We start from the raw sequence: 14455 nt of genomic DNA on the forward strand, positions 1-14455 counted from the left end.
AGAAAATATTATGGGAATGATACATGCTAAAACATTAAGGGATGTAGATAATTTTTCTTTTCTTTTTTGAATTACTATATTTTACAAATTTGCTAAAATAAATAAATAAATGCTTTTTGGTCTGCGTCCATGAATAAAGTATTACTTAACTCTCTCACCCGAAGGGAGTAAAAATGGATGTGACAGAATCCGTGTTTCCCTTGGCAGTGGGAAGAGTGGAGTGGTGGGGAGGGGAGGGAGGGAGCCAGCACACTTCGGTCACTTCCACTTTTGACTCTGACTGCGTCCCTGATCCAGCCATGTTCTGGATCAGAATTCAGTACCTATTATAATGGTGTGCTGCTCAGTGTTCAGCTGCGAACACTGAAACCCAGTCTGGCTGATTTCAGCAGAAGGTGTTCATTGAAAATTGTTACTAGGTGTCACATAAAATCACTCAAAGGCTGGAGAAGCAGGCTGGAGGCTGTGCTTCCAGGAAGAGCATTCTGAGCTGCCTGCTGAAGAAGCTGCTGCCTCCGCCCCTACCAGGAAGCTGGCGGGCGGGTGAGACTCCTGCACCACACAGCCTCTCCTGTGAACCAAGATTCCACAATGCATGGAGCTGGGGACCAGAAGCCTGCACCTCTGCGACCACATCTGCACACACTCCAAATGACCACCACCTTGCTGGGACATGGAAAGAGCAGAAGCGGTGGCCTCTGTCTCAAAATGTTTGCTTTCTCCTACAAAATCTTGCTATTCTAGGTGGCAGAAGCTGAATCCTCATGCAAAACCCAACTTGTGAGGGAGTTTGGGGAACGTAGTCTGTGGCAGTTCAGCTTTTGGCCACGATGAGGCGCAGTACCAGGGTGAGGACATGGAGGTGACTGAGCCAGGCTGCTCTGTCCCACACCAATGCATTTGGCTGCATGAGAGAGATTGCCCAAAATAAACAGGCTTAAATAGTAGGACGTTTGTTGTTGTGCTTATATAATAAGTAGTCCAGAAGGAGGCAGTTGCAAGATTAATGAATTCAGTGGCTCAGTGAGTTAAAAGCTCTTGTCAAGAATTGAGATCTTGTTCCAGTTAAAGGTGAGATCATACGGTATTTGTCCCTCACCGTCTGGCTTATTTCACTTAGCATAATGCTCTCCAGCTCCATCCATGCTGTTGCAAAGGGTATAAGCTCCTGCTTTCTCTCTGCTGCATAGAATTCCATTGTGTAAATATACCATAGTTTTTGGATCCACTCATTTGCTGATGAGTACTTAGGTTGCTTCCAGTACTTGGCTATTGTAAATTGTGCTGCTATGAACATTGGGGTGCATAGGTTCTTTTGGATTGATGTTTCAGGGTTCTTAGGGTATAATCCCAGCAGCGGAATTGCTGGGTCAAAGGGCAGTTCCAGTTTTAGTTTTCTGAGAAAATTCCATATTGTGTTGCCCAGAGTCCCCCAGTAAACAAGCTGCGCTGCCTCCAGAGTGGGCTCCCCCCACTTCCGGAGGAAGTAAGGGTGCCCGAGCCCAGTCAGATGCACATCTGAATCCAGAACTAATGGCTTCCAGGGGACAATTGTTAAATACCTGCTCCTCTCAGGTGGGAATGAGGGTACAAGTTCCATCAAGCAGACATTCCATTCGGTGGGAATAGCCTACATTCAGCAGAAATAGCTTCGGGGAGCAGAAGTTTTAGGTTGACTCACCCGAATTATGTGCCCTTCACTGAAAAGGCTCAGCTGATGGGCTGGGAAGCCAGGTGGCTGCAGGACCGAGAGGACAGACCTGGTGGCAGTGCCCACCTGGGGGCAGGTGGGAGGGCCCCAGGCACCTCTGCTGGACCTGCAGGGTGGTGAGGGCCGCTGGGCCCTGGCAACACCTCATCCTCGGTCAGACACAGGGAAGCTCTGAGGCACCACTGACAGGCCGTGGAAAGCCTCTGAGCTTCTCGTAAATCAGCTTCCCAGAAAGGCTGGCCTCTGCTCTTCATGATAAGCACAGCAATTGTGCTAAACTATGTCCAGGTTTTGCAGGGCCCTCTGCTGTTACTGAATTTGGGTTCATTGGTACACACAGCCACCCCATGGGGTAGGTATCATTCTGACCACTGTACAGATGAGGAAACTGAGGCTCAGAAATGGTAAGGGACCGCCCAGGGCCATGCAGTCAGTGACAGGCAGGTGAGAAGTGCTCTGTCTGAGGTCAGGGCCCTTCACTCTCCATTATGCTGCCTGCACGGTCCCGGCCTATGCTCTCACCAAGGCCACAGTCTCTTGATGGCTGTAGTGTTAGAGGAAGTCTGGAAGTAGGGTAGTGTCAGTCCTCCAACTCTGTTCTTCTCCTTCATGCTCTGATGCCTCTTCCGGGTCCTTTTGCCTGTTCACCTCTGTAGCCCATCTCTGGCCCATCCACACCGGCTACCAACAGTGGGCTGTCTCTTAGAGGCCAGCCCCAGCTGGTCTGCATGCTTTAGCCAGGTCAGGCCACTCCTGCAGGTTCGCTCCAGCCTGCCCATGACCTCTGGGAACGGTGGGCTGCTTCTACAGACCAGGGCTGGCTCACTGTCTCAGACAAGTATTTGTCGTTTTTTGCCACCAGCAGCCTGCATGTTTTCATGGTGGCCATCCCCTCTTTGGAGAGGCCTCGGCCTTGCGGGAGGTCCCTCTCTTAGTCCTTAGTTCTTCAATGTCTACTCTTGTTCAGCCTAGAAATATTAGCTGTTCTTTTGTTACACAAGAAACTCCCAGAAACTCTGTTCTTCTTGCCAATGCAGGAAGGAATTACAGATCAACAAGTCTATTAGCATACAAGCAGGATTTATTGGTGATCTGTTCTCATGGAAGAGAATGGGCCTAGTTAGGTTGGGAGTGGGGGGAGCGGTGAAAGGCATAGGTTCAGGGCAAAGCAGGGTAAGGGCGGTGAAAGTAAGGGCGGCCAAAGGCTAGGGTGGCAAGCGTGCATGGCCAGAGGCCAGGTGGCCTGAGAGCTGAGAGAGCCAAGGGTGCCAAGCCAAGTGTCCTTTGTACTGAGGACTTACACAGTTGGCGGGATGGGGTGAAGAAGTTACATACTGACTGACAGGTAAAGGTGGTGCCAACTTTCATGGGGGCAGGGGGGCATGTGAATACTCAAAGGTAGTAATGGGCTTCTTCCTTTGGGCACTGTGGGCCCTTTCCGAGGTTCAGGCCTTCAGGTGAAAGCACAGTTTCGAGGCTTTGTTTCCTGTGATACTGGAACCCCTGGCAATATCACTGGACCAGGCTCAGGACTGCTGAGTCAGTGGGTGGGACGTGTCTCCCTCCTCCTCCCTGCCTTGGTTTGCTATCTGTCCTACCTGACATTTTCACGCCTCCTACCTCTGGAATCCCTAAGGTCCTCTTGAACCCCCAATAGTAATTAATCCCCTTGACTTGTTCCACCTAATAATTCTTTATATGAAAATACCCCTGTTCAAATGACTGGTATAGTTTCTATCTCCTGGTTGGACCCTGACCGACACAGCCCCTCAGCAAAGCCAAAGAAGAAGCCGTTGGCTAAAGCAGGGACCTTCCTGGCACAGTTCAGGCTCTAGGGCACAGGGCAGAGTGGGGGGGTGGGGGGAGGGGCGGGAGGGATTGTTTAGAGATCAGAGACAGTCACTCAGTGGCGGGAGGGGCAACTGGGACAGAGAGTAAAATAAAGGTATTTTCAGTGGGACGCAGTAAGACGTGTACCACCAGCAGATCGTCCCTGAAGAAAACTCTGAAGTAATGCGGGAAAATCCCAAACGATCCCAAATGGAAGGTCTGAAATACACACAAGTAATGACAAAAATAATGATAAGTACTGGGATAAATCTATAAGGACACTGACTGCATGAAACACCACCATTTTATGGGGTTAGAAAAAAAAAACAATCAAAAGGACACATGGACAGAACCAAGGGGGAGGGTGGAAGCAGTGGAGGGAGGTGGGTTTGGCTGGGGTGGGGGGAGTGGTGGGAAAGTACAGACAACTGTAATTGAACAACAATAAAATAATTTTTAAAAATAAAATAAATAAAATATATAATTTAACTGCTTAAAAAATAATTACCAATAAATCACTCAGCATGAGAAATAACAGGGCTGAATGACTCTGATAAATAAAGAGGGTAGTTGGCTCCTTTCCACTTATCTTGATAATCTTCGGGGCTATGTAAACAGCAAGACACACGACCATGATTCGGGTTCCGTCAATTCCCATCTCAAAAAGAAGTAGTGAGTAACATTGTAATAACTGCGTATGGTGTCCGATGGGCACTAGATTTATGGGACTGATCACTTAGTAAGTTATATACTGTCTAATCACTGGGTTACAGAAACTAGCATTATTATATATTAACTATAATTGAAAAATAACTTATGTAAAGTAAAAGAAGAGGTGGAGGAGGAGGAAAGGGAAGAGGAAGAAGAAGAAGGAGAAAAACATGTAAGTCAAACAGGGGTTGCTATGGACCACAGCATGTTCCCTCAAACTCTGTACGTGGAGGCCCTGCCCCTCCAAGTGATGGTGTCAGCGCTCAGCAGAAGTCTATTTTTATCTGATGAAGGCTTTTAAAAAAACACACCCACAGCAATCCTAGTACATAATAGTAACACATTAATATGGTAAGGCATGAAAAAGACATAAAAATTATAAAGATTAGAAAGGAAATAAAACTGCCATTATTCCAAAGTGATAGGGATATACACATATATGTTAATATGCATGTGTAAAAATATCTAACATAAAAGATACAAAAAGTTTTTTAAAAAGTTATTGAATATATCCCCGAAAAATATAAAACTAGTGTAGCAATTTCAGTATCAAACTGTTTTAAAACCAAAATTTTAAAAATCAGGAAAAAGAGGAAAGACTATTGTAAATCAAAAGAGAATCAACAGTTGAGACACTGATTTTTACATATTCTTCTTGAAACTGATAGAACAAGCAGACAAATCATAATGAAATGTGTGGAAGATGTGATTAATGTGCCTGATAAGCTTGGCCAATTAGATGTTAGAGAAAGAATACGCATCCCCTTCAACGGCGCACAGAACCTCTGCGCACGCAGGCTGAGGACCGCGGAGGGGCCTCAGTGCGCGGCGCCTGTGAGGCTGCCTTCTCTGACCGCATCTGAAAAAAATACATCAACAGTAGAGGATCAGTTTATAAAATCCCATATGAGTGAAAACTAAAACCAAAATGTAATGTAACAAAATAATCTTTGGAATAAAGGAATAAATGAAGTTATTAAATATTTGCAATTGAATGAGCACATGTCAAAATGTAGAGAATAAAACTGAAGTGCTAGATGTAAAATTAGTTTTAAATACTAATACAGACAAGCCAGTAGTAAAACTAATCAAGAAAAGAGAGAGGACATTCAAATAAACAAAAATATAAAGTAAAAATGGAAGATGAAAAACACATTTCTATAAAAATTTAAAATGCTTAAATAAAATAGAAATTCTGAATCGATTAATAGCCAATTGCCCAGAACTCCACAACCCTTTGAAATTAGATCTCTCCCAGTAGTACTCTCCCCGCCGGATAGAGGAGGGACCTAAAGAACTGGTCACGAGAGTAACTTGGTCACGTTACTTGGTCCAAGATCATGGAGCAGAGCCAGGACCTGAGTCCCAGCGGCCTGATGCCAGAGGCTTCCCTCTGTTCCTCACGCTTTCCTGTTTTGCCTGGATAGCGGAGCGACAGTATACGTTTTATAAGGGTGAGCAGGAGCTATGTCCTTCCTCTCTCTGTCACCATGTCTAGCACATCAAAATGGCTTCATACATTTAAAAAGAGTCAATTGCCCTGGCTGGTGTGGCTCAGTGGATTGAGCACCGGCCTGTGAACCAGAGTCACCCATTCTGTGAACCAGAGTCACGGATTCGACTTCCAGTCAGGGCATATGCCTGGGTTGCAGGCCAGGTCCCCAGTAGGGGGTGTGCGAGAGGCAACCACACATTGATGTTTCTCTCCCTCTCTTTCTCCTTACTTGCCCTCTATCTAAAAATAGAATAAATAAAATCTTTAAAAAAAAGTCAATTTTAAGATAGGTGTTCATTCACTTGGTTATGACATTTTCAGGGACTAAAAGGGTATGTAATAGAGACCTCCCCCCCATCTCATCCCCACAGAAAGCCTGGGGCCCTCCCCGACGGCAATGCTAGTCCTTTCTTGTGGAATCTTCCAGAAGTATTTTCTGCACATACAAATAAAGACATGTATTATTCTTTCCTCTTTTAACTAATGCACATTTTTCTGCTCTTTTTTTTTCACTTTAACAATGTACCTTGAAGGTCATATTGATTCATTTAAAAATTTTTCATTTTTGGTAAGATCGCCAAGTATGTTACTGTCTCTGTGCTATAACTTAATCAACATTCTGTTGATAGAACAGTAGATATTTTCCATCTTTTGTTATTTCCAGCAATGCTGGTGACTGTCACATGTGCACATCCATTTTTTGCACATGTGCAAATAAAGCTGAAAATATAAACTAAAAATAGAAGATGAAACACATTTCTATAAGAATTTAGAATGTGTAAATTAAATAGAAAATCTAAACTGATCAACTGCCAGTTACTAAAATATCTCCAGCAATTACTAAAGCCATATGCATAACAAATTACCCTGACTCTGAGACACCTAAAATGATAACAATATTATGTTTGTTCACAAATCCGCAGGTTTGGCAGGCAGGGCTCAGTGGGGTCAGTGGCCTCTGCTCTGCTGGGCTTGGGCTACAGCAGCTCCCGGACGGGGCTGAAGTCCTCGGAAGTCTGGCCCACTCACAGGGCTGGCAAGAGACGCTGGCTGCTGGCTGAGACCGCACCCAGACCCACACCCCTGCGGGTGCCTCTCCAGGTGGCCTAGGATTCCTCACAACATAATGGCAGAGCCCCGGAAGTGGCATTCTACGGGAGAGCCAGGCCTCCTGCTTTTTAAGACCTAGACTCAGAAGTCAGACATGCTCCAGGCAACCTCCAAATTTCACCCAGCTTCGGGGGCGCAGGGTAGGGATAGAATCCACCTCTGGACCTGGAGTGGCGGAGTTCTGGAAGAGACGTAGGCCTAGTAATACTGTTGTCACACTTGGGCAAGATCCGTCTGCCGCGGACATGTTTCTAAACATGCACTTGTTTCATCACGGGTGCGTAGTTTAAATTTTGATAGAGGTTTGTTAATTGCCCTTCAGGGGCGGGTACCAATTCACTCAGTAGCGATGCATGAGAAAACACAACCTGTTTAAGGAAGGAATGAAAGGATTGATGGAGTGAATGGTTGAGCGAACGAGTGAGCTGAGCGCCCGCCCTGTGAAGCTGGTCCGAAGAGACACTTCATCATGTGGCCACTGGAGGGCGCTGTGTTCCCACAGAAGGGCGCAGGGAGGTGCCCTCTCAAAGGCTTGTTGGCGCTTCAGTGACGTTTGCTGGAGAAGGAAGGAGGTGGCAGCCAGGAGTCTCCCCACATCCAGGTCCGGGGTTTTCCGTTTCATCATTAAACGCCCTGTATAGACTGGGTGAGCGAAGACAGGATCACAGCTTTGCATTTCATTTGGTCTTTACGGTATAGAAGGCCTCTGATCCTTGTGTAAAGTCCATCCAGACCCACAGGCCCAGAACTCAGAACCAACCTGGCTTCTTTAGGGATCTCAGGGGAGTTGAGGCAATTCCTTCAAAAGCAGATTTCCGAAAGGGTTTAGTTTTAAGGTTACAAATGCCAGAGCTAGCACAGCCTGGGAGCACTGGAATTGGTCTGTGGAGCCACACCCCGGCCTGCCTCCATCCAGCACCTCCCCAGGTTCCTTCCCTCCACCCTCCTTCACAGAAGACCCTAGGTCAGTTCTAGGTACGGCTCAAAGTCACCAAGACGCACACCTTGCCTGCCTTGTCTCCGCTGCCCAGGGAGGGCCAGCGGGCCCTGCGTGTGGCCTCCAGGACCGGCTAGCAAGACTTTGCCACTCCCCAGCTCTCCCATCGCACAGACACACCCTGCTTCTCCCTCTGTCCATATGGTCTGTCCGCTGAACTTCACATCCTGAGACCCCAGGCCCGCTGAGGTCATCCATTCATTCGGCTGCTGGTTTCCAGACATGCCTACCTCCCGCACTCCCGTCGAGTCGAGTCTATTCTCCACAACAAGCAACTTCCGGGCTCCTCCATCCATGTGCCATGGCAGAGAGCCAGTACCACCCAGGCACAAAGGTGGCCTGGTTGTGAACAGCACCCACTTCACACAGAGAGGTGCTGTCCATAGAAGAGGCTCGGCTGAGCAGCCCTCCCCTCTCCCTGACAGGCCCCACAGTCCGCGCCCGGCTTCCTGCCTCCCTTAACACCACTTCTCACATGTGGCAGCAGAACATCTTGACAAGGCAGCTTGGATGTCAGGATGATTCCATTGGATGTGAGCTTTCTAAAAAATCAGGTGAGAAGGCAGGTGTCCCCCTACCCATCTCGAATGTTACCTCCACCACTGAGGTCCATGGTGAAGCTTGGAGAGGGGTGGGGAGTCAGAGACAATTCCTGGGAAGAAATAAAAGATCTCTGAACATTACCAATTTGCTTTAGACAAAGTCAGGGGACCAGCAGGCCTCTTTGGCTAGCCCTACAGCCTGCCATTAAGAGACAGAGCATTGTCCAGATAGGCCAAGGTTGCTGGTTTGATCCCCAGTCAGGGCATATACAAGACTCAACCAATGAATGCATAAATAAGTGGAACAACAAATCGACCTCTCTCTCCAAAATCAATTTTTTGAAAACAGACCATGTTGTCACTTGTATTTAGCTCATCTCCTTGTGGGAGTCCATTTGGGCCTCAACTTCACTTCCACTCATGACCCTGCCTCAGCATGGAGGTACGGCCACAGTGAGGGCCTGCAAACTTGACCGCTGAGTCCCCTCTGAAGTGGCCTCCCAAGGCCTGAGAGAGGTGGGCTGAAGTGAGAAGAGTCGAGTCGCATCAGGAAGGCCTGGCTTTAACCTCGGTTCTGTGACCTTGGGCTGGTGACAGGGCCTGTTTCCTCACCTTGAAAACGGACATTTCTCACTTCCTAGAATCACTGTGTGAATTAAATCAGAGGGCAAATGCAGCCGTCTCAGCACAATGCCAGGCACAGAGGGGCCACCACAGGGCAGTTCCTACCACTCCTGCCCTCCTCTGACCTTGCAGCTCAAACATGGGCTTCCAAACAGGAAATGCAGGCATTTCGGCCGCACTCGGGGTAGAGAGGGGTCAGGCTGAGACTCAGCACCTCCGGCTCTCTCTAGCTGCCCATGTACACTTGTGTCTCCTGCTGATGTGGATGGCGCTCCCCAGCGGGGGATGCAGTGATGGTTTGTTCTCTCCCTTGTCCCTCAGGGGGCGGGGGGGTCAGGCACCCAGTGCCCTTGCCCATTAGGGCCAATCACTGGGTCAGTCTCTGCTTGATTACAAAGGATGCTGGCTTTACCCTGGACCCTGTGTTGGTGGCCTGAGTGACATTGCCTCTGTTCCACCCTGGCTGACCTCTCACTGTTCCCTAGTTAATACCCACTGAGGAATTTGAACACAGGGAGCCCCACCTCCTGCTCCCATAGTCCTGAGGGAGACAATGGTGCTAACCTACTTTCAAAATGTCTTTCTTGCCAGGGCCTCAGAATAGACAGTGCTGCCCCTGGTTCAGCGTGTGGCTGGGAAGGAGTCCAGCAGGTCAGGTGGGGGAGGGTGGGCAGGCTGGGCTCCAGGATGCGTGGACACGTGGTTCTCTGTGCGGTCCTGGACCACCAGGCTGAACCTAGACATGGGTCTTTTTCATAGAAAGTCGAGGCCCTCCAGGGTATAAATCAGTCTCTTTGGCCATTTGTCTTAGCAGAGGGAAGATGACCAGGATTACCAGGTATGGGGCTAACCCAAGAATGTTTATTCTGTTTCCCATTTAAAGTCAGCTAGTTATCTGGGAAAGGACACCCTCAGGGAACCCCCAAATGGAACCAGTTAGCCCCACAGACTGACTGCATGTGAGGGAGAGGAGCCTTACTTCTCCACTGCCCAGGGTCACAGACCACTGCCGGCCTCCAACAAAAGCATCTTTGTAAAGTCCGTGACCCCAAGGAAATCAATAAAGTGCTTTGCTCTTTCATGCCTCCTTTGGTGCAGCCTGTCCCAATAGGGACCAAGGTCAGAGTTCCTGCCACTGTTACTCATTGCCTCATATACCTCAACTGCCTGGGGAGGCAGAATGTGCAGCCAGGAGCAGCAGGAGTGGGAGAAAAAAAAAGCAACAGATGAGGAAGAAGTCAGGGGGAGGGAATACGGGCCCCGGAGGAAGACGAGGCACCTTCGAAGAGTATATGCTCAGGCATCCACCAGAGAAGCCCTGCAGACCCTGGGCTGCCACGTGTCACACCAGCCCCTGTTCCTGCCCCAAGGGCTCCTCCGAGGTGGAATCAGAATCCCACCCCAGCCAGGGAGAGACCAAGGCCTGACATCGATGGAAACAGCCCACTTTGGGTACAGCAAAGATCAGGGCCCCACATTTCTCCTGCTCGGTACTGAGGACAGGAGCTGAAGGGAGTTTGTAAAGCATCGGCTCCGGGACCACAAAACCTCCCCGGTACTTTGGGCCACCAAGACCCACTGATTCAAACAAGTGAGAAGTTTGGGGAAGTGGATCAGCGCATGGGTTGGAAATGAAGGGAGAGCCGTCCTCGCAGGAACGTGGACTTGGACCGTCAGAGGTGAAATTAAAGGTGGCGATTCTGCATCCCTGCACCTGAGGTCCAAAGATGGAAAGGACCTAGGACAACTCAGCTCACCTCTGTGGGCACCAGGGGTGCTCAACTGCCACCAACCAGGCATTAGAGTAGCAAAGAGCTGCAGACTGTGGTAGGTCTCGGCCCAGCATCGAGTCCATTCGGTGCTCAGCCGGCTGCCCCACAGCCCAGATCCCTGCAGGTGGCCTCTCTGGGCTTCCTGCAGCCATCCGAAGTCAGGCGCTAAGATGGTGTTTCTTACACTTTGGTGTTCCTAAGGGTCAGTCCAAGTTATGGAATAAGCAATCCAGAGTCCCCCGCTGAAGGTTTAATTCAGTAGGTTTGAGATGGAGCCCAGAAGCCTGCACTTTGACATAAACACACATCCCAGGCCACTCTGATGTGGGTGGTGTCTCACCTGGTGAGGCAGTTCGGGGGACGGAGGTCCGCCTGGCTCCTATCCTGGTGCTCAGGGCTGTTTCAGCTCAGACTCATTTTACAGCAGTTTCCGACACAGCCCAACCCTCTGTTAACTTCCTTGGGCTTCTGCACCCTTAGTGCTGCCTAACAAGCCCAGTGTAGCAGGATGTAGCCAGGCAGGAAACGGGAGCAGGTGAGGGGGTGGGGGGATGAGGGGTGGAGAATAGGAAGGAGCCACAAGCTGGAAGCTCTAGGGGATGGATGGTGACAGTCACAGGGGTATGAGGATGACAGCCCCTGACAGCCACCGTGAGGGTAATGGGAGTGTGATGCAGCGGCAGGACGACTTACAAAAGAGTGACATGAGAGCCACCCAGAAACAGGGAAGGAAAGGGCACAGGGCTGGCTGGGGCCCCAGCAATGCTGTGCCAGGTCCCAATGGAAACAGTGGAGCACTCACGTCAGCCTGCAACAGACCTGCTGCCACGTGGGGGCGCTCTCGGAGGGAGCCATCAAGGGTTCTTGGGGAATTATCCCCTGGAGACTCACTCACTCACTGTGCGGCTCTTGGCCCCAGACCTCGAGGAGACACATGTCCTCGGAACCCTCTATCTTGCTAATCAAATGAATACCTAGTCCTTGAAATATTAAAAGACATTTCAAAGGAGCTGAAAGTTGACACCCTATCTTAATTATTAAGATGGTAGTTTTGATTTCAAAAGGGCAGAGGCACATTTCGAGCCACCATCAAGTACACACAGGAAAGGCGACGCCTTACCACGCAAATGCTAAGTTATGCTCACAGTCTCAGGACCTGTAGGCCACACACTCTCCAACTGTGTGACTTCTCAACAGCTGAATCACATCTCAGAATATTAAATGCTTTTAAATGTCACTTCATGGCAAGTACCACTTGGTAGGTTTTAAATGACTCTCCAAGGGCATATTTTCTTTATTTGTCTTCATGGTGAACCATCTCCCAATTCACCACTTCTAATCACGGTGCCGTTTCTGAAGTTAATTACTCAGATCGCAAGTGCAAGGATGACGGCAGGAGGGTTTAGAAAGATGACATATGCAAATATACACAACAGAGAGCTATTGTGTTTTGGCAAATAAATGTCCAAGTGTCAGCTCTGTGAAGAATATATACTTTAAAAGCAAATCTAGTTATCATCTAAGTCCTTGTCAAGATACTTCTGCAAGTTACTCACACCTCCAAATTACGTATGTACGTCTTCTCAGGCCCTCGGCACACCTCTGCATCAGCGCTGTCTCCCACGAATACAAATCAGACTGCAGTACAATGTGCTATCACAGTGTGCGTGCTTCTCGGTCTAAAGATAAGAAATCAGGCAGTGATGATGGCAAGCGGTGGTTATCAAACTTTTAGGTAGTGAAACTCTTTTTTTCAAATGAAACCCCATAATAAAATACAAATATTGCTGTATTTGTATAGACTCATTCCTAGGTTTAAAACACTCCATGAAAACACTGTTATTTGGTGGACATAAAAGTTTTGAGACTATGATTAAGGCTGGTAAAAGGAGTCTTAATGCCCACATGATTGATGTTCCTGGCTGTGCTTGCACAGTTTTTAGAATATCCCGACTCACAGACGGAAGGATACACAGAGGGCACGTGGTTCAAAGCGCACCACGCAACCCTTGCATATCACTTTGTTAAATAATGAGATGTCCCAAGTTCATTGCAGGCCCCTAGCAAAGGCAAGTCTGCCTGGCAGAGACACTGAAGTGTCGGTCACCTAGTATAATCTGGTATTCAGCAACAGTCCGCATTCTTCAAAATTATACTTAATAATATTTTTAAAAATAAACATTGCATCAAGTGTTTATAGAATGAGGCTCCTGGGAATGAAGTACTAGCCCAGCGCAGACCACCTCTCTGTAGATAATTAGACACTGAATGCACACACTGCACAACTGCTGAAGGCATTGGAGAGAAATAAAGAAAAAACGGAAAGATATTAAAGGAGAATAAATGCTCAGAAGGAAAAACCTTTGGGTGCATTTCTTGTTTTTTTAATGGCTTTTTGCCAGAAGACAGCCTCTGTCCTGCCACGCAGGGCAGCTAAACCTAAATAGAAAACCCACCGCCTTGCTGGCTTACCCCACCCACAGCCTTACTGGCTGAAAAATAACAGGACCAAGTGTAGAGTGACTCGAGCAGGTGGAAAGCGAGGGGAGAATCCTAGAAGCAAGAGCCAGAGAGGAGGATCCAAAAATTCTGTGTAAAACTGCCCCAACCTCTGGTTGGTGCTGTAACCAGACAGGAGCAAGGAAAACTCAAAGCAGCCTCCTTAAGAACTTAAGAGATTTCTACAGTTATCCATTGCAGGGGATGAGGGAGGGGTGGGAGAGGGGCGGGAGGGTAGAGCTCAAATCCAGCCATGTGTGCTGCCTCCCTTTAAAAAAATCAGTATTTTTCCGAGGAATATAACAGAATTCAGAATCTCTAAAATATATGATTCATAAAGTTTGTGATACAATCCAAGAGTACTAGGCATGTGCTCGAGAGCAAGGCAATCAAGAGATTAATCCTGAAAAGATCCAGATGTCTGAATTAGCAGGCAAGGGTTTTTAAAGAGTGAATGTACTTATGTTCAAAGAGTAAAGGAAAGTAAGCTTGTAATAAATGAACAAGCAGGAAATCTAAGCAGAGAAACAAAACTATAAAACAAGAACCAACAGGAAATTCCAAAGTGAAAAAAACAATGCCTGAATAAAAGATTCACTAAATGGGCTTAAGAGCAAATTGTAGGTGACAGAATAAAGAGTCACTGAACCCGAAGACAGACAAATAAAAATCACCCAGCCTGCAGAACAGAGAGAAAAAGCAATTTTAAATTGAAAGACCCTCAAAGAATTGTGGGCTAACTTCAGGTCTAATATATGTGTCATAGGAGTATTAAGAGGACAGAAACAGACAAAAAATAATCTGAAAAAATAATGCCCAAGTATTTCCCCACATCACGAAAGACATAAACTTACAGAGTCAAGCTCAGTGAACCCCAAGCAGGATAAATACAAAGAAAATAACATCTAAGAATGTGAAGCAACATTGCTGGTATGTATGAAATATTGCAGCCACTTTGCAAAAACTCTGGCAATTTCTTATAAAACTAAAAAAATAGCCCTGGCTGGTGGGGCTCAGTGGATTGAGTGCCAGCCTGTAAACCGAAAGGTTGCTGGTTTGGTTCCCAGTCAGGGCACATACCTGGATGGCAGGCCAGGTCCCCAGCTGGTATGTGAGAGGCAACTGATTGGTGTTTCTCTCCCTCGTTCTCCCTCCCTCCCCCCT

The sequence above is a fragment of the Desmodus rotundus genome, chromosome 3, assembly GCF_022682495.2.
Source record: "Desmodus rotundus isolate HL8 chromosome 3, HLdesRot8A.1, whole genome shotgun sequence".
Lineage (NCBI taxonomy): Eukaryota > Metazoa > Chordata > Mammalia > Chiroptera > Phyllostomidae > Desmodus > Desmodus rotundus.